Below are 19,938 nucleotides of genomic sequence, written 5' to 3'. Positions count from 1 at the left end.
TGTATGTGTCTCCAGACACTGCGATTGAAGTAAAAACAATGCTGGAGAAAGTCAGAAGGTCTAACAGTAGGCAAAGGTAAAGATACATAATGAATGTTTCCGGCTTGAGCGCCTTCATCCTTAGATCTAGCTGCTTCTGAAAAAAAAAAACTGATGATTTAAACTTTAAAAGCTGCTTATGGGATTTTAATTTCATGTCTCTGAGTTATTAGTTACTATATCATTGGACTTGCTTTTCTTCCACTTTATAAACGTCTCCATCTTTTAAGAGCTCAGTCTACCTCCAATTGAGGAAGTCTAGTTTAATTAGTGCATCATTGAAAGTTTTGCCCCTGACTTTGGAATTGCTTTCCTGCTTCCTTACATAGCAGTAAGTGGAGCTGAGTCCATGGTCAGATCTCCTGTGAATGACCACCCTCCACTACACATCAACAACTCTGTAATAGAGAGAGTGGAGAGCACCAGGTTGCTAGGAGTTCACTTAACTTATCATGGACACTCACTTGTCAGGAAGGTGCAATAGCGCCTGTACTTTCTGAGAAGACTGAGGCAAGTCTACCAGTCACCATTATTTCAGCCTTCTATAGGAGCTCTATGGAGAGTATCCTGGCCAGCTCCATCATAGTGTGTTATGCTTGCTGCAGAGGAATGGATTGGTGGTCGATCCACAAAACCGTAAGAATGGCAGAGAGGATCACTGGAGTCTCCCTTCTCTTTCCCCCCCCCCACCCATATCGACATGATCTACCGGGATTATTGTCTGAAGAGGGCGTGCAAAATCATTGAGGACCCCTTCCACCATGTACACAGCATCTTTCAGTTACTCCCATCGGGGAAGAGATGCAGGAGTATCAGAGCCAACACCGTTAGAGTGAGGAGCAGGTTCTTCCCACAAGCAGTGAAGATGCTGAATAACCAAAGGAAACCCTCACACTGACCATCCGAGATTCTCATATTCATTTCTATTTTTTATTTTTATAGATAAATACTTGTCCTGTATATGTATTGTTTTGTACGTGTTATGTCTGGGTTGTGTGTCTGCGTGTTTTGCACTGAGTACCAGAGAATGCTGTTTTGTACTTGTACAATCAGGTGACAACAAACTTGATCTTACTGAATGACCTAGCAGGCTCTACCAAATAGATGGTCAACTCCTTGTGCCCTTATTCAAGTCTCCCTTTATTGTTCATGTAATAATACAAAAATTGTAATGCGCAAAATTTCTTTTTGTCTGCCGTAAATAAAACAAAGACTTACCAAGACCATTACCCAGTGCCCATATCAGTAAGAGAAAGAGAAGCAAAAGAGAGTCCCTTCAGAGACTGAGTGTTTCTGCAGCTGCACCGACTCTTGTTCGATCCATCGGCAACCCGAGCTCTAGATCCAAACCTCCAACACGATCAGGAAGCCTTCAGCATCCGAGGCCCTTCAGAAGCTCTTCTTGCCCTCAGCGGCTTCTCGTATCCCGTTTCCAGCAGCCCGCAGCTTGTGTGGGCCCCTCAGCTGCTGAACCATTCACTGATCCGCTGCCATTCTGTAGGGCTGCCTATTGTGCTTCTCTTCCGCAACAAGGGGATGTGGTGGGGGTTGCTTTCACTAGTTCTGGTGCACTGCACCATTCCGTTGCTCCCCGGAGTCGTCAACCCTTCGTGGTTCACTGCACATCACAGATGCCGCCATCTTGGGGCGCAGAACCTGCGGTTGCGGGATTAAAAATAAAATCACCACAATCCTCCTCTTTGACCCAATGCTTGGGCATCTGTTATAATGCCTGCTTCTATAGCTCAGGGTGAAATTTCCTTTAATAATATGATGAACGTTAAGCTAAGGGAAACAGCAGTCAGAAAGGTGGGAAGCAGATGAAACCTTTAAATTGTGGCAATCTGGGAGATTATTCTGCTTCAGCATCTTGGAAATGTGAAGAGAGTGAAAGGGTATAATATAGACATCATGCTTGGGGGAAAACAATAGTGTTGCATTTTAGTAAAAATGCAAAGATGCTGGAAGAACTGAGTGTTCTATATGTTAAAGTTGGTGTGTGGAAGGATGAGAGGATAGAGGTATGCAAGATTATGAGAGGTATAGATCGGGTGGACAGCCAGCACCTGTTTCCCAGGGCAGGATCAGGAAACACCGGAGGACGTGTGTACAAAGTGAAGGGAGGGAAGTTTAGGGGAGATGTCAGGGGTAAGATTTTTTTCCACATAGTGTTGTGGGGGCCTGGAATGCCTTGCTGAGGATGGAGGTGGAGGCTAAAACATTAGGGACATTTAAGAGACTCTTTGGCACATGAATGAAAGGAAAATAGAGGGTTGCGGGGTAGGGAGGGTTTAATACTTTATTTGGTAGGAATATATAGGTCATCACACCATTGAGGGCCAAAGGGCCTGTACTGTGCTGTAATGTTCTAATCAACATTTCGGGCCTGAGCCCTTCTTCAAGGTGTGAAGAAAAAGGCTGGGGGAAGAGCCTAGACCAACAGGCCATAGGTGGACATGGATGGGGTGACAGGAGAGGATTGATCGGTAGAGGGGTTTGCTCTGTGACTGGAGAGCTAGAGGACAGGCAACAAAGAGAAAGAGAGACCGAGCTAGAGGAAAGGAGACAGAGGGATGGGTGGGGGTAGGCTGACAGAAACTGGAGAAATCAATCTGGTTGGAAGGTGCCCAAATGAAATACGAACTCTTTCAATTTGTGGGTGGCAGTTCATAAGGCCATGGACAGACGTGTCAATAAGGGGAATTGAAATATGTTGCCTGTTAACTGGTGGATGTCAGACAGGGGGAGAGAAAGGCAAGAGGAACAAAGTAACAGTGAAGCCCATAGTATCAGAAATTAAAGCAACTGGCAGACACGAGCAATCGGCAAAAAAAACTGAAGGAAAAATAAAAATAAATAAAAATAAAGAACAGGTAAAAAAAAATCCAAGTTTAAAATTGCAAAAGTAAATTCTCTGAAGTAACACATAAACTTTTGGTGAGGATGGGAGCAATCATTCACCCAGCGGAGGGCTTTGGTTGAGCTTTGCTCGAAGCAGCTGTTTGAATAAAGTTGTTTGGAACAGCAATGGCGTCGCCCAGGATGAAGAGCTGGTTGATGCTGCTCGCCATTGGGGTGACTCTCTGAAAGTGTCTTCTTATTCCCTGCTTAGTAAGGGTCACCCTGGTCAGAGGTTTTATCTGTAAACTTGGGGGAGGAGGGGGTTAATTATCTACAACGGTTGTTCGACTTTCGGGCGGTTCTGTGGAGAAACCTGCAGTGATGGTTAAAGGCTTTCAAAGACTGCTTTAAGGTTTATATACTAATGAAAGTTTGTTCAGTGTAAGTACAGTATGGTATTTTTTTCTTTTAAATTGTTTATTCTTAATGCAGGTGTATTAATTCGGCATTATAGGAGTAAGTCTCAAGCAACTGGAAAAAGCACTTATCTGGCATCTGCCAATCCCAGTAGGTACCAGATACCAGGTGTTTAACTGTATGTTCATTCATATATTGAATATAAAAGATAGAATAATTGACTTGTTTGCTTTCCAGTTCTGAATGACTTTCTTTAAGTTTGAGCACTTTCATTGTGAGTTCTGACATCCTTGTTTTAGCTCTGTTGACAAAGGGTCAAATATTGGCCAGGTTAAAATTCCCCGTTCTTCAGTCTTGCGTCTCATTCAAAAAAACTGTACAGTTGCAGTCAATCAATCAAAAGCAATGAGCAATTTGGTGGAGGAACACCACTGGTTTCTCCAGCAGATTGCTTTTCGCTCAGGTTCCAACGCTTGCGGTCCCTCGTGTGTCTGCAATGAACCAATCAGTCCGCACTGCTCTTGACTGCCAATCTAACACTTTGTGCTCTCGCATTGTGTCTGCAACCACCTGACTCAGAGGAAAGAGAACCGCAACCAGAATCCCAGCCGACATGTAAATCCACCATACAATGTCAAGTGGTTGACAGAATGTTAAATCCACTTTGTCAATGGCAGGCTGGTACCAGCGTGACTGACATTGTGTGCAGTGGGGCAAGTTTATCATCATCTAGTAAAACACGAAAGTCTGCAGACCCTGTTATTGAAGTAAAAACATAAGGCTGGAGAAACTCAGCAGGTCAACAGAGCACTTTATATGGCAAAAATGAAGAGACATAACCAACGGTTTGGGTTTGAGCCCTTCATCAAGGTATGAGCAAAATGTAGACAGACGTCTGACTAAAAAAGTGGGGGAGAGACAGGGGGAGGAGTGCAAACCCACAAACAGGAGGTGATAGATGGATAAGGGAGGGAGGCCACACCAGCAAACAGGAGGGGGGGAGTGGCTCTGTGAATGGGGGTGGGAAGCTGGAGGAGACAGAGGGGGATGGGAGAGAGGCCAAACCAAATCAGAGCTCGATGTTGATGCCATGCGATTGGAGAGTTCCCAATCGAATATTAGGTCTGCTCCTCCAATTTACGGGTGGCCTTGGTTTGGCAGTGCATGCGGCCATGGACAGACGCACCTGCGCAGGAGTGTGGTCCAGAATTGAAGTGGTTGGCTACTGAGAGATCCCTGCGACTGATGTGGATAGAGCGAAGATGCTCAGTGAAGTGACTTCTCAGTGTGCGCCCAGTCTCTCCGAGGTAGAGAAGGCCACAACGGGAGAACCAAATGCAGTAGGTGACTCCCTCAATGATGTTTGTAACTCTGCACAGTGTTTCAGAATATATAATTTCCTCATATTTAATTCCTGCGATAGCTAATAAAATTCAACATTAGGCCAAATTCACTTACAGCTTGTGAAAATGTGACATCTTGTTTTCTGCTCAAGTAAATGAGGGGGACCAAAGCAGTCACTTTAATTGCCACCAATAAACTCTAGCTAAGAGCTACCTGAGTTGGGAGTTTCAGATATCACACCAGCGAAATTCCCTCCTAACAACTAATTAAACATGCTAACCAAGGGATGTAAATGGACCCTGTTAGCGCATTAGTCAAACGCCTTCACTATTAGCTGACATCACTTCGAAGTGATTAAAGTTTAATTACTGCTGAACCAAGTGTGAACTTGTTGCTCAACACCAGCTCCTGCCTGAAATGACTGTGTACCTATCGTCTGTTGGTCTCTACTCCTGCCAATGCCCATTCTTCCCTCGCCCAGCCTTTCAATTCAAGCACCTGCCTGCTTGTGACTCATGCCTCAAGGAAAGGCTCAGGCCTGAAATGTTGGTTATATATTTTTACCTCCTATGGATGCTGCGAGGCCAGCTGAGTTCCTCCAGTGTTTACTATGTTTTTGTCACAGTCACAGGGTCTGCAGACTTTCGTGTTTCACCGCATACAACGTCACCACCATTCCCGTATTGAAATGTAAGGTCATTGTGCCATTCCCTTTCAATGAGGTAAAGAGGCCCCACTGCTTTGTGTGGTTGTATCTATGCTTTTCAACTCTCTCCCGCACCCTGAAAAATCGATTTTTAGGTTGACTAGAAGATCTGGAGATGCTGGGGTCCAGGGCAGTGCACAAGACCGCTGGAGAAACTCAGTAGGCCACGCCACACACACAGGAAGTAAAAGGCAGTCGATGTTTTGGAATACGGCTGGTGCTTTCGGTGGACACTGCATGATCTTGCTGAGTTTCTCCAGCACTTTATTGTTCTGCTATTGTCAGGAGGCATTGCTGTAATTTCAGACATCATTCAATTCACTGTAGTTCATGATCCTATGTTTGCAAAATACAATAAAACTCCATTAATCTGGCACCCTCTGGATATTGACAGCACTGGACGAGCGGATGTTTTTGACTAATGGATGTTATTACTATCGGTCTTCCAAAATACTTCAAATTCAATTTTATTTTTGATGGCGCTCAATAGAATAAAACATTTTCCAGTAAACCTGATAAGTTCAGAGGGAGACACAAAAATAATGCCTCTGAGCGTTACAGGGAACCAGGTGAGGTTCAAAGGAGCATGGGGAATATTTATTGCTCATTTTACTTTCTCTTCCTTTTATATGTATTATCTTTACTTTCTCTTCGTGGTGTCCTGAATTTTTTGTGAGTTTGTTGACATCACTGGGAAGCAGCACCGTGCAAGATTTTCGATGTGTTTGTACATTGTACTTGTGTCTACAACAATAAACTCATTCAAACGGAACCAGGTGAAGTCCAGAGAAAACAGAACCAGGTCCAGGGGAATTGGAACTGGAGGGGTGCAGGGGTGAACAGAACCAGATGGGGCCCAGGGGGCGAATGGAACCAGGTGAGGCCCAGGGAGTAAACGGAACCAGGTGGGGCCCGGGGGCGAATGGAACCAGGTGGGGTCTAGGGGGAAAGGGGACCAGGTGAGGCCCAGGGGTGAATGGAACCAGGTGGGGTCTCGGGGGAAAGGGGGACCAGGTGAGGACTTCAGGAACATGGAAATCTAGACTCTAAGCCATTGGAATTTTGGAATGACCATTCCACAGATTAATGGTATTTTACTGGCATTAGCATTTTAATTGAATGGAGCTGTTTGAGCCTGCTGTAACGGCTGTACTGCCACTGATTGGAACCGGGAGAGCAGAAACCCCGTGCTGCTCCAAAGTCTAGCAGCCCAGTACTGATGCCGGTGACCCTGTACAGGATTTAAATGGCCTGTTAAAGGAGCTAACGGTGTTTTTAAAGTAAATTCTTCAATTCTGGGTCTGTGCCCAAGATGGCGGCACCTGTGCTGGGCAGCAGCCACGAGGGGTTGCAGAATCCGAGGGAAGCTCTGGACTGGCTCGGGGCACCAGAAATAGGGAGAACACCCCCTAAGCAGAGGAGGGAAAACCCTACAAGACGGTGATCATAGCGGCGGACAAGAGAGGGGCTCAACAGCTGAGGGACTCGCGTGCGCTATGGGCGGCTGGAGCCGGGATTCGAGAGGGAGCTGAGGGCAAGGGCTCCCAAAGGGCCTTGTGCGTTGAAGGCTTCCTGATCATATCGAAAGTGTGGATCTGGAGCTTGGGTGGCCGATGGATCAAACAGAAGTCTGTGCAGCTGTTGGAAGCGAATCCACGGACATTCAATGACTCTGAAGGGACTCTTTTGTTTCTCTTTATACTGTCAGGGGCACCGGACCCCTTAAGGCAGGCAGAAGGGGATTTTGTTTAGTATTACATGTTCTGCATTAATACATGACAATAAAGGAATTGTGAATTCTTGCATTTTATTTATTGAAACTAACTGTTTCATGTGAGTCCTGGGCTCAATCTTACCCTATTGACTAAAGCCACTTTCAGGTGTTCGGACGTAGATAATGCGCCGGCAGACGCGGCTGGGAAAGTGCAGCTGGGACATTCAGGTAGCTGTAGAGAAGACGCCTTTCTGTAACCTGAACATGCCGGCTAAAGGAGAGCCGCGTCCGAGCGAACACGGCTCCTGTGGACTGTGGCCGTAGTCGCTGCTGTGTTCCCTTCTCCTCTCCAAGCCCTGTATCTCTTGAAATATCTTCAGACCTTTAATTTTGACCTCTTATTTATGTCAGCATTTAATTGTGCTAACTTTGGCAGCCCTGCCTTCAGCTGTCAAGGTTCTGAGTTTTGGAAGCAATGTACTTTTTTTTTACCGAGTTTTGAGACAAAGTTACTAACTAAATGCTGTTGTTAAATTGTTACCTACCTGATGGCGAGAGAAAAAACATTTAATAGGATATTAAATCTTATATTAAATATCTTAGAAGGATTGTGCCTTGGGCTGCAGTCACGATGCTGCGTTCAGGTGCAACAGGGGATTCTCCGAGCCGGAGAATATACCTTCCCTAGGAGGGTTAGGTAAGTGCTCTTTGGGGCCGGGTTCTCCACTTTCGGGTGGCCACCTTACAGCCGCATTGGGGTAGAATAGGCAGATTTACAGTCGGGTATTCTGGCCACCTGAAACCATGCTCTCTTTGGAGTATAAAGCTTTGTAATTGACTAAAAGGTATAGGAAAATTACACATTATTTTCATGTTTTAGCCGTGGATTGTTTCATTTTTGGGAACTAAGATCAAGATTTGAGAGGGACCATGAGAGCAGAGCACCATTTTGATGCATCTTAAACAGATTTTGATACAAAAATACAATTGTGTTGCAGGTATAACTGTAATGTGTTTCAGTGTCAATAATAGTAGGTGAAATTGAACACAATAACACTGTTGGCTTTATTGGAGGTGACTTGGATGTATAAAACCAAGAATAATTAAATAGTACTGAAAATAAACTGCAGTGGCTTTCTGAAGTAAAAGCCAATTAGTTTTTCTCCAAAAAAAAAATCAGTCAGTTCAGGATTCTTACATTATGTGAATAAAATCAATTTTAGTGACTTGGAGCAATTTGATGGCAACGTTTGATTGACAAGGCAATTATCCAATCATTTTCTCTCGCCGTTCCCGGTGGCGATAACAATTCTGCCATTTGTGATTCTTCAGAAGTGTAAACCACCGCCAGGTACTTCACACAAATGAACGCAGGACAAAAGCAATTAACAAGATGAAATGCCGGGGAAAGCTCGGTTCCAAGAAGTTGTGCCTTTAAGGAGTGGAGAGAGAGAGAGAGAGAGAGAGAGAGAGGGAGAGGCAAAGAGCCTTGGAGAAGGATCTGCTACCACTGGAGCTCAGCCTGAAGGCTCGTCTATCAGTAAAGGATTGGAAGGAAGTGTGCAAAGCACCAGGACGTGAGGGTTCGAGAGTGGGAAGAGTTACGGAGGTTGTGAAAGACTGAGACCGTGACAAATTTGAAGGTGATAAAAAGGAATATTAGGTTGGAATTATCATTTTCCTGAACAACATGATATTTCAGTTCACGTCAAGTGGTATCCAGAATTGTAGACTTGGCCACAAGATTAACTTTTTTCTCCCCCAAATCCACGATACGTTCATCAAATCAGGGATGCTGACCATTTCAAGACAACGAAAACGAGCATTAACTATCAGAGGCATTATGGAAAAGAGTCGATGATCAGGAGAAGGTCATTACAGCGCCAACAGCCCAGATTCAAATCAGCGCCGTCTGCGAGGAGTTTGAACATTCTACCCTGTGTCCTGCGTGGCTTTCCTCCGGGTGCTCTGGTTTCCTTCTTCCTTTCAAAAACGTATGGGGGTTGTAGGGTAATTGGATGGCATGGTCTCATGGGCTGGCAGGGCCTGTTACCATGCCGTATGTCTAAATTAACTTAACAGAAGAACTGAAAAATTGAAGGTTTTAAAATGCAGAGGAAGGAAGGGAGGAGAGAGCAAAAGATAATGCTTGGGACAGGGTGAAAGGATGGGTTACAAGGGAGGTGAGTATTGAAGGAGAAGGGATTGTTGAGCCACAGTTGGGTAACACGAGTGCCAGAGCAGAACAGTTATCCAAAGGCACAGTAAACCCCTGGTATCCAGCACCTGTGGAGATTGGTAGATGCCGGATAAGTGAATTTTCTGGTTGTTTGAGATTGCACGTTACATGACTGGCAAACTAACGGCAAGGCACGCCAACTTTAAACTTCTGTATTTATTTACCTGTTTATTTTCTGTGATATTTTTGCTGGTTGCTTGAGGCTGCCAGTTGCTTGAATTCCAGATAATGGGTTTTACTGTATATGGAAATGATCACTGGAAGTACTCCGGCACTGGTTGTCTGAAACGGATGCTTTTGATGTTGAATCTGTGCGACTGCAACGTACCTGGTCAGAGGATGAGGTGCCATTCCCTAATGTCACAAAGGAACTCTGTAGAGCAGTAGGAGGCTGAGGGTGTTGATGTCTGTGTGGGAATGAGATGAAGACTTGCATTTTGGGCGCTGAAAGGTGGGTTGAGTCAAGTTTATTGTCATCTGATTGCACATGTATAACCTGACAAAACAGCATTCTCCAGTCCTCAGTGCAAAACATGCAGACACACCACCAGACATAATGCACATACAGACTAAAACAATGCAAATGCAGGACATGTATTCATCTATACAAATAAATAAATATTGTTACATGAATATGCGAATCTCGGATGGTTCGTCTGAGCTGTTCCTTTAGTCGTTCAGCATTCTCACTGACTGTGGGAAGAAGCCTGGTGGTGCTGGCTCTATCTCTTTCCTAATCTCTATCTCTTCGCTGACGGGAGCAGCGGAAAGATGCTGTGTGCGGGGTGGAAGAGGTCCTCGATGATTTTGCACACCCTCTCAGACAACGATCCCACATCAACAGCACTGCAATGCTGTTACTGCTTTTCTTCCTGAAATCCACAATGGGATTTGGTTCCATAAACTCGAAATGGTCATTCATTTTGATACTGTCTCTGAGTGAATTCCCATCCTCATCCAAACAGAAAGAGAGAGGATGCTGGAGTAAAGCTGTGTTTCACCATTTGTCTCTCTTCCGTCTCTCCCTCCCCCCGTCTCTAGAGATATAGCCACATACTTTGTATTTGTTTTGGCCTGTGTATACGTGTTTTGCTGTGATTAATTACTCCTTAGACCTTAAGCATGGTATCTGCAATAAAAGAGCAGTAAAGATCAGCTTATACCCTTTAAAAATGCAATCCACCATTTTAATTAATCCACCAAGTGACATCCACAAACACTCATGATTACTGACATGGATTAGTGCTTCAGTTTGCCTGATTAGATACCACATTTCCAAAGAATTACACACAGCTGCAACAGCTGTTAAGAAGACAGGAATGTATTTAGTACTGATAATAACACACCTAATCCACTCTTAATTCTGTTCCAAGCTTAACACCTTCCTGTTCATTCTCTTTGTACTAGAGACCCTATTTCCCAACATATAATAAGCAGGGTCTCGACATTAAGCAACAACTGTCCCCCCCTCTTTCACAGACGCTGCCCAACCTGCGGGTTCCTCCATCAGTTTGGGTTTTGCTCTAGCATCTGTCGTCTCTCCCATCTCCGTAATCACCACCAGGTTTGGAACATTCGCAGCTCCACAAGAAAATCTGCAGATCTGCAGTTGTCCAGTGCAATACACCATCACTCAGCGGATCATGCACCATCCTTAGGGACCGATGTTTTGTGCCCTAGCCTGACTTTCTTCCTTCTAGTAAAATAATCTTTGCTCTGTCCTAACTGACCCCTCTCTGTAGGTCTGCACCCTGTACTGTGTTCTTCCTGTATTGTGGAGTAAAACACGAGAGTCTGCAGACGCAGTGATTGAAGTTGTGGTTTGGCCACCCTTAAGTTTAGATGCTTCCAAAATAAACCAGCAGTAAATAAGAGAAAGAATAAAGATTGCAAGTTCATGTTGAAATCTGTTGAATATGGAGAAACTCAGCAGATACATAACCAACATTTCAAGCTTGAACCCTTCATCAAGGTATGAGCAAAATTCGGCAGGTGCCTGAGGGCAAGGGGCAGGGGGAGGAGCACAAGCTTAATCATATCTTGATGAAGGCACAAACCCGAAATGTTGGTCATGTATTGGTCTATAAAATACACTGTTTGACCAGCTGAGTTTTTCCAACGTTGTGTTTTTGTTCTTTCCCCATCAAGTTTTGTACAATTCAGGGGTCGTCTTATTGGACTACTTGCAAAATGAGTGTTTTCACTGTGACTCAGTGTACATATTCGATACATTTCAACATGAACTTGCAATCTCTCTGTTCCTTCTTTTCTCATTTACTTCTCATTTATTTTGGAAGCATCTAAACCTAAGGGTGGCCAAACCGCAGCTCATGACACATAATGTTGGCAGAGACTGGAATCATACGATGTGCACATTATATGTGAAAGAGCCACATGTGACTGGGGAGACTCGCCTAGGCCCTGAAACATAAACACACTGCAGGAGGAGCTCAGTGGGTCAGGCAGTATCTATTGAGGCAAATGGAGGGTCAAGGTTCCGGTCGAGAGCCAGCATCGGACGCTGCCTGACTCAGAGTTCTTCCAGCAACTTGTTCTTTGCTCCAGGTCCTATATCTGCAGTCTCCTGTGACTTCTCTGACCCTGGTTCCAGTTTGAGTCTGGAATTGTGTCTGAAAGACATGTTTTAAGTTCAGAGGTACAGTAGAGTAAAAGGACCTTCTGGTCCTCGCTGCCCAAATACACCCATGTGACCATTTAATCTTCCAACCCTGTACATCCTTGGAATGTGGGAAGAAATCCGCATGAACACAGGGAGAGCGTAGAGCCCCCTTACAGACCACGGCAGATTCGAACCCGGCTCACTGGCGCTGTTACGGTGTTATGCTAACTGTTATCTGACTGTTGTAAAGCAGATTCCGCAGGAAAGATAGTTGATGATGGGTTCCTAAGAAAGCTTAATTGTCACTCATTATTGACTAATTGAGGATTATTGTTTTGTTCTTCGTCCTGAAGAGAGAAAGTAAAAGGAACTTGAAGTACAACACCAGAAGCTTGCATGAAACCTTTGGAGCAGTAAAGTGTCACGGTGCCAAGAACAGTCATCAGCTGTTTATGAGCTGCCTGGTGGAAGAAATATACTGGGCTCCTTGATAGAACTTCTTGGGGCTTCTTGGCGCTTCATGGAGCTTCTGGAACCAACTGATGTTGATGATGGTGGGGGTGGGGGGTCTTCTTGACAGAGTATAACCTGAAGGGGTCAAATGTCTTTCAGCCATTCTAATCTCTCTGATATTCAGCCACAATCTCTGCTATTCCTTCACACTTTGGGTAAAAGAACTACAGTGAAACCTCATTAGAACACGATTTGTTAATCCGCGGACCCCAAACATTGATGCCAGGCGAACAGCCACAAACTCAAACATGGACTCTTGTGACTCATTTACATGTTAATAGGAGTTTAAAGGTCTTAATGGTCTTACTATAGGGTTTGAGTCACAATATTCTGTTTTCCTGCTTCCTGAATCATGACTTATATGCATCTGTTCCGCGACTTGGCTGTAACACGGTATGAAATCTTGGACCCCAACCACTGTGTTCTAAAGAGGCTTTACTGTAGTGACGATTTGGCAAAACTTTGTCAGTTCTACACCAAGCATGGAAAACTTCAGTGAAAGTTCTTTATATTAATGCAGTTTTCCACAAAAAAATAAAGCTGCATCTCCCTTAACCAGATGCCCAAATGCATTTCCTTGTTTATATTTAAGTGATAACAGGGGGAGATTAAAATATTTAAATTGGTTTCTTCTGCACGGATTCAGATAGCAGTTGTGACACAGAGTGTGACAAACAGCTTTTTTCTGAAACCTGAAAACTTTGCCTATTAATTGCATGAGCATCCTGCATCTTTTCGAAATTTAACCCACTTCAATACTCAATAATATCTCCAGAGGGACAGGGTAGGGGTGGGGTCAGCTTTGCAAACTCTGTCAGAGGTGGCAGACCGAAGTTTAAAGTTCAGAGATACAGTCAGAGGGCAGACATAACATCACATACAGCCCTGAGGTTCGTTTCCCTACGGGGCAGGCAGAATTTCTACTTATTGGTAGTGCAAAAAAAAAACTATTCAAGAAAAGATATGCATACTAAAGAGGGAAATGTAAGCTAAGGAAGAAATCTAAACAAATAAAGTGTGCAATGCAGAAAATCATTTTAATTCGGACATACACCATGGTAACAGACCTTTCAGCCCATGAACCATTGCTGCTCAAAATTGCACCTACAATTCCCGAAAAGTTTTCAGTGGTAGGAAACCCAAGCAGACTCAGGGAGAATGTGCAAACTCCTTACAGATGGTACGAGATTCGAACCAGGTCTCTGACGCTGTAATAGCATTGCGCTAACCACGCTGTCCAAAAATATGCAAGTCCTTAAACGGGTGCCTGATTGAGTTTGTTGTTGAGAAGTCTGATGGTGGAGGGGGTAGCAACTGTTCCTGATTCTGGTGGTGCGAGTCTTGTGGCACCTACACCTCTTTCCTGTCCAGATACCATCTCCCCAGCGGGATATTCTTGGAGATGGTCGGGCTGTGTTCAGACCAGAGTCAGCACAATCCATGGGCCAGGAGATCGAACAAGGGGAAAAAATATGAAAGGAAATCCAAAGTTCTTTCCAATTTCAATCAAGAAAAAGATGGCAATCAATAAATGTGAGCAAACTTTTTTCACTGAGGATGGGTGAGATAAGTATACTGTTATAGAGTTCTGTGTTATGTATTGACCTATGCGTTGTGTGGTTTTATGCTAAAAAGTGACAGTTTGCCTTTAAGAGCCAAGGTGAAGGTGGACTGCTGAGAGAGTGCGAGACGGACTGAGCACGTGCAGAAAATGATCTAACAATTTCTGGACTTGGACGATAAACCACCACTGGGTGGTGCTGTGGAGTGGAAGGCGGCCCAGAGCATGAGTCATGGTCTGGAGGACAGTTTAGAATGTTGGGATTTCAAAAAGGATGAACATTCCGAAGGCAGCTGGAAGGATCTGGACCAAGCCAGTGGTTCCTCTCTCTGCAAACAATACAAGACAACTTCAAATTTTGTGCTCTCTCTCTCTCTCTCTCTCTCTCTCCCTCTCTCCCTCTCTCTCTCTGTCAAAGATCTTTTGGCTTCAGTTTACCAAACAAACTGAAATTTGTTTATGATCTTTGCTTCAGTTTTGTGAGTCTTGTGTGTTTTTTGTCTAAGTTTTTCTGTGGGCTGGTTGGAAATATAACTTAGACTTTAATTACATATGTTATATTTGGGCAGGGGAATTTATTATTTTTACACTGTTGTAGAAATTTGAATAGTGACCAGTGGGCATTTTTATAAAAGGGGGTGATTTTGAATTCGAGTTTGAAGGTGAATATTTTGTTATTAATGTAATTGTTCATCTTTACCCCTGTGTGATATGCCTTCTTTGTGGTTGCTGGTTTGATCTTGTAACAATATGGGTTAAGGGTTTTTACATGATAGAGGAATTAGGGGATATGGGGAGAAAGCAGGTAGGTGGAGTTAGGTCATAAATTAGATCAGCCATGATCGTATTGAATGGCAGAGCAGGCTCGATGGGCCATTTTTGGCCTACTCCTGTTCCTACTTCCTAAGGGTGAAAGGTGAAATGTTTAAGGGGAACTCCATGCAAAGACTAGTGAGAGCGTGGAACGAGCTGCTACCTTAAATGGTGAATGCAGACTCAATTTTAACATTTAAGAAATCTTTCTTAAATGGATATGGATGGGAGGGGTGTGGATGGATAAGGTCCAAGTGCAGATCAGTGGGATGAGGCTGAATAATAGATTGGCACAGTTTAGATGGGCTGAAGGGCCTGTGCATGAGCTGTAGTGTTCTGTTGGCTCTACTAGATCACAAAATCAACAACATTGCGGGAGGTAGGTAAGTGGGGGAGATCAGAACTAGGGGACATGGCCTCAAGATTCAGGGTAGTAGATTTAGGACGGAGATGAGGAGGAACTGCTTTTCCCGGGGGGGGGGGGGGTTCAATCTGTTAATTCACCACCCATTGAAGCAGTGGAGGCTCTTTCAGTAAATTTATTAAAGATAAGGTTGGATAGATTTTTACATAGAAGGGGAATTAAGGGTTATGTGGAAAGGGCAGGTTGGTGGAGATGAGCCGATCGTCAGATTTAATTGAATGGCGGAGCAGGCTCGACTTGTCGAATTGCCGATTCCTGCTCCTATTTATTCTGTTCTTATGACGGGATAATCTGTTTTGATAAAGATGAGTATTAAATAGTTCCTGAATCACCAGGCACTGTTTAAGGCTCTTGGCTAAGACAAGTTTTTTGGTTTGCAATCATCTTTATTAAGTTTGACTGAATCTTGGCATATTCAGCCAAAGGAAATCATTATACAGAAAGAAAAACAATATCACTCTGGGTAGAGAACCATCGTGGAGTCTTTGTTCTTGTCTCTAACAATGAACTGTGAGGGAACGTGTAAGAACTTTGGAAAGCTGTCACCAGTATAGCCATCCCTTGAAACCTTGATCATCCATTATGCCATGATAGGTTTGGTTTTCAGTTTTAATAACTGATATTTCAGATATAGTGTATGATTTAAGCCAACCTCCGTTACTTTAGGCCTTTTGACCTCAGTTTGTTTTGTGCCAACAAAGGATCTCCTGAAGTTGACAAAGCCTTTTTTCTTGCTAAATTCCAGCTTCGGTTACATAATTTGAACACCCCCAGCATCATTTTCCATTCCATCTCACAATATCATAGATCTTCCCTTTGGTTCATACATTTTTCCTTCAGCCTCCTCTCCTTCTAAAACCTAACGCGTGTGGTTTCCCTTTCAGAATTTTTTAAATACAGCGCCAGGATTGGGCCCAAGATGGCGGCCGTGCAGGGTTGCAGACTCCGGGGAAGCAAGGGACTGGCGCCCTGTTTGAGAAAGAGAAGCAGAGGAGACAACCCTCGGGGTGGTGACCATGGTGGCTGAGGAGCACACAGGCGGTGGGCCGTTGGTTTCTCAAGGCAAGGAACCCACACAGGCTGTGGGCTGCTGGCGACTGCGGTCAAGGGACTCACACTGGGCTGCGGACTGCAGGAGACTGGCTCGAGACTGGCTGAAGGGATACCAGGTATCGGAACTGGGATGCGAGAGGGTGCCGAGGGTACTGAAGGCATTTTGATCATGTCAGAGGTTTGGATCGGGATCTCAGGCTGCCGATGGTTTGGACTGAAGGCTGTATGGCTGCGGAGCCTGTGGGAGTGCTGGAGGTGAATCTACAGACACTCAATGGTCTGGGGGGCGGGGGTGACTCTGTTTCGCTTCTCTTTCTCTGGCTGTATGGGGTGACAAGCAATTTTTGCAAACAGCCTTACAGTAGACTAGAAGAAATTTTGTGTAATACTACATTTTATGTTTTATTACGTGACAATAAAATAATCTTGAAACTTGGTTACAGGTCCTTCCAGCGCATGAGCCCATGCTGCCCGAAATACATCTATTGACCAACAAACTCCATATGTTTTGGAACGTGGGAGGAAACCGGAGCACCCAGAGGAAACCCACTCAGACACGGGGAGAACGTACAAACTCCTTATAGAAAGAAGGGGATTCGAACCCACGTCACCGGCACTGCATACGTTAACCACGTCGCCCTTTACTGGAGGGGCTCAGACTTGAAATGTTGCTGCTCCTCTTGACACAGATGCTGTCCGACCAGGTGAGTATTTTCCCCCCAGCATTTTCTATTTTTATTTCATATTTCCAGTATCTGCAGTTTTGTTTTCTTTATTGACCTTCACTTTCCGTATGATCTCAATGAGTATTTGAGGGGATGAACATTGTCCCTTCCTGTCCTGCTCCACACATAGAAGATCCTACATTCTCCCTCTCTCACTGCTGACTTCCACTGATTGACCAGACAGCCTTATTAGCAGCTCATCCCCATGTTTACCCTGCTTTTACCCACTCCCCCCTGCAGCTTAAGTTTTTATTATCATACAATTGTAAAGTACATCTGTACGAAACTGCGCCCTTGGTGTAAAAAACATACAAACTAATATATATATAGACATAGAACACATATTTGCAAGTGATTTTATGCAGTATGCATATAAAAATAAATATTGTTAAATGATAGTAGATTCTTGTATGAGCAGTTTATTGGTCATTCAGCATTCTCATTGCCCATTGCTGTTTGTCAGCCTGGTGGTTCTGGCCCTAATCCTCCTGTATCTCTTTCCCGACAGGAGCAGCTGAAACATTATTGTGTGCAGGGTGGAGGGGGTCCTCAATGATTTTGCGCGCCCTCTTCTGACAAAGATCATGTCAAATGGGGGGTGGGGGGGGGGGGGGGAGAGGGAGACTCCAGTGATCCTCTCTGCCGCTCTTATGGTCCTGTAGATTGACCTCCTACTGAATGCTCTGCAGCAACCATAACTCGCTGTGAAGCAGCTGGCCAGGATGTTCTCAATAGAGCTCTGGTTGATGCCGCTCACCTGGGGTGAGTCTCTTAAAGTGTCCCCTTATCCCTGCTTAGTAAGAGTCACCTGGGTCAGAGGCTTTATCTGTAAATTGGAGGGTGGGGTTAAATTTTGAATTTAATTTCAAGGCATTGTATGTCTTTATTTTAAATTTAAAGGCAACAATTTCAAATGTTGTTTGGTTCTACTTGTGTGAAACATCAGTGGATCTTGTAAACTGCACCTCTGTGCAAGAATGAGAAAATCTACCATTTATTATGTTCAGCAATAATTACACATTTTCAAGCTATATATTTTAAGGAAAACCTTTATGATATGAGATTAAACCGTGCTCTAATACTTTAATTTTGTGTACCCGAGTGGGAAATAATCTTCTTCTTCGAGGAGAGTCCTGGGATTGTTAACATAAGGCAGATAGTGCTTTAGTTTAATATATTAGACAGTGCCTCTGACAATGCGAGAGTCCTTCAGTGCTGTTGTGAAGTGACGAGCTATATGGTACATTCAGTCCTCTGGAGGGAAGCTTGCATTGCATGACCTTCTAATCCAGAGAGTATTTACAACTGAAGCAAGGAAGAGACCAAATATTAGTTTGATGTAATAGGTGTAGCTTTAGTGCATAAAGATGTGCGCCTGTGGATTTAAAAAAAGAACAAACTTTTAAATTGTTTTAAATTTAAAAGGTTGCAAAATGTTGCTTATTTTCCAGGAATATTAAAGGGCACAATCTGACTGAGGGCAAGATCGGACATCGATTCTGTTACTGCCCTGGTCAGCTAAAGGTTGTTTGCTGAAGATTTCAAGATTCATTTATTTCCATGTAACCATCCAGAACATGTAACATTACACAAAATTGCTTTCTGCCTGCCGTAAGAAAGACAAAGAGTCACTATTAGTGTTGCCCAGCACCCCTTACATTAAAAGAGAAGGAGAAGCAAGTGAGAATCCCTTCAGAGTCACTGAGTGTCCGTGGATTTACCTCCAGTGCTCCCACAGCGTCTGCAGCCGCACAGGCTCCCACTCGATCCATTGGTGACCCAAGCTCCAGATCCAAACACAATCAGGAAGCCTTCTGCACCCAAGGCCCCTTTGAGAACCCTTCCTGCTTTCAACACCCTTTCGAATCCTGGTTCCCATGAACCAATGTCCAGCAGCCTTTGCGGATCCCTTAGTCGCTGAGCCCCTCTCTGGTCTGTCTCCGTGTCACTGTCCTGTAGGGTCATTTCCTCTGCTTCTTCTCAATGCCAATAAGAGAGTGGAAGGCTGAGGATGTTATGGTACCCTGTGCTGATCTGCTGGTCCCCAGAGATTGCAACCCCTCGAGGCCACAGCCAAGCATAGGCACCGCCATCTTGGACACAGACCTCCAGAGATGCAAGATTTTACGTACAAAAGCCATCAGCTCTTTTAAAGAGCCATTAGGTATTAGGACCGAATGGTCGAATCCTTCAGAGCAGGTGCTGTGTCGCCACACCTCACTTTTCCAGTTCTGCACCAGCAGCACTGTTATAGCAGCTCTGGCAGCGCCACCATTTTTATACCACCGTTTAAATGATGGTGTTCAAATATTCCCACAGCATTTTGGAATTTAAGAATAATTAGATATTTCAGAAATTCAAATAATGGAATCTCTGATTTATAAGAGTCTGAGCCAACTCTGGCAGGATTGAAAATTCAGGTTGTGGGGAGCAAGGAGATGGGGCTCTCTCCGACTGGATGGCATTAACATCGACGACTCTGGTTTCCACTAGCCCACTCCCGTTCTCCCTTCCTTTCCTATCCCTCTTTCTTTCTTCCAACTCTCTGACCCATTACCTCACTGTTCACAGAGCCATCCCCCCCCCACCCTGTTTACTGGTATGCCCTCCCTCCCTTATCCACCTCTTGCCTGCGGGACTGTGCTCCTCCTCCTCCCCCTGCCCTTCCCTCTTCCCCCTGCCCTTCTCTACCCACCATTTTGTGCGGGTGTCTGGCAACATTTTGCTCATGCCTTGATAAAGGGCTCAAGCCTGAAGCGTTGGTTATGTATCTTTATCTTTGCTACGCTGTTTCACCTGCTGAGTTTCTACGGCATTGTGTTTTTACTGATACCACAAATGGGGCAGGTGGTAAGATTCTCAGCCCTCTGCATCGGAAGACACATGAGCTGAAACTCCAGGCTAATGTGCAAGGCACTGCTGGGGATGC

At 44.5% G+C, this 19,938-nt stretch overlaps 1 protein-coding gene across 3 annotated transcripts in view; it reads left to right on the top strand.

Moving 5' to 3' along the window:
* The first annotated feature begins 14,323 nt into the window (after positions 1-14,323).
* The window catches only part of dph1 (diphthamide biosynthesis 1), a 745,916-nt gene continuing 740,301 nt past the window's right edge, over positions 14,324-19,938 (top strand). For 2 of the 3 annotated variants that reach the window (XM_069911788.1, XM_069911787.1), the window contains exons 1-3: positions 14,324-14,656; positions 16,116-16,400; positions 16,728-16,988. The gene's annotated coding sequence lies outside the window, so the exon portion shown is untranslated. The remainder of the gene's footprint in view (positions 14,657-16,115; positions 16,401-16,727; positions 16,989-19,938) is intronic. The other variant, XM_069911789.1, reaches the window with a different exon arrangement.

Source organism: Narcine bancroftii, chromosome 14, assembly GCF_036971445.1.
Source record: "Narcine bancroftii isolate sNarBan1 chromosome 14, sNarBan1.hap1, whole genome shotgun sequence".
NCBI lineage: Eukaryota > Metazoa > Chordata > Chondrichthyes > Torpediniformes > Narcinidae > Narcine > Narcine bancroftii.
This window is presented reverse-complemented; position numbering and strand designations above follow the sequence as displayed.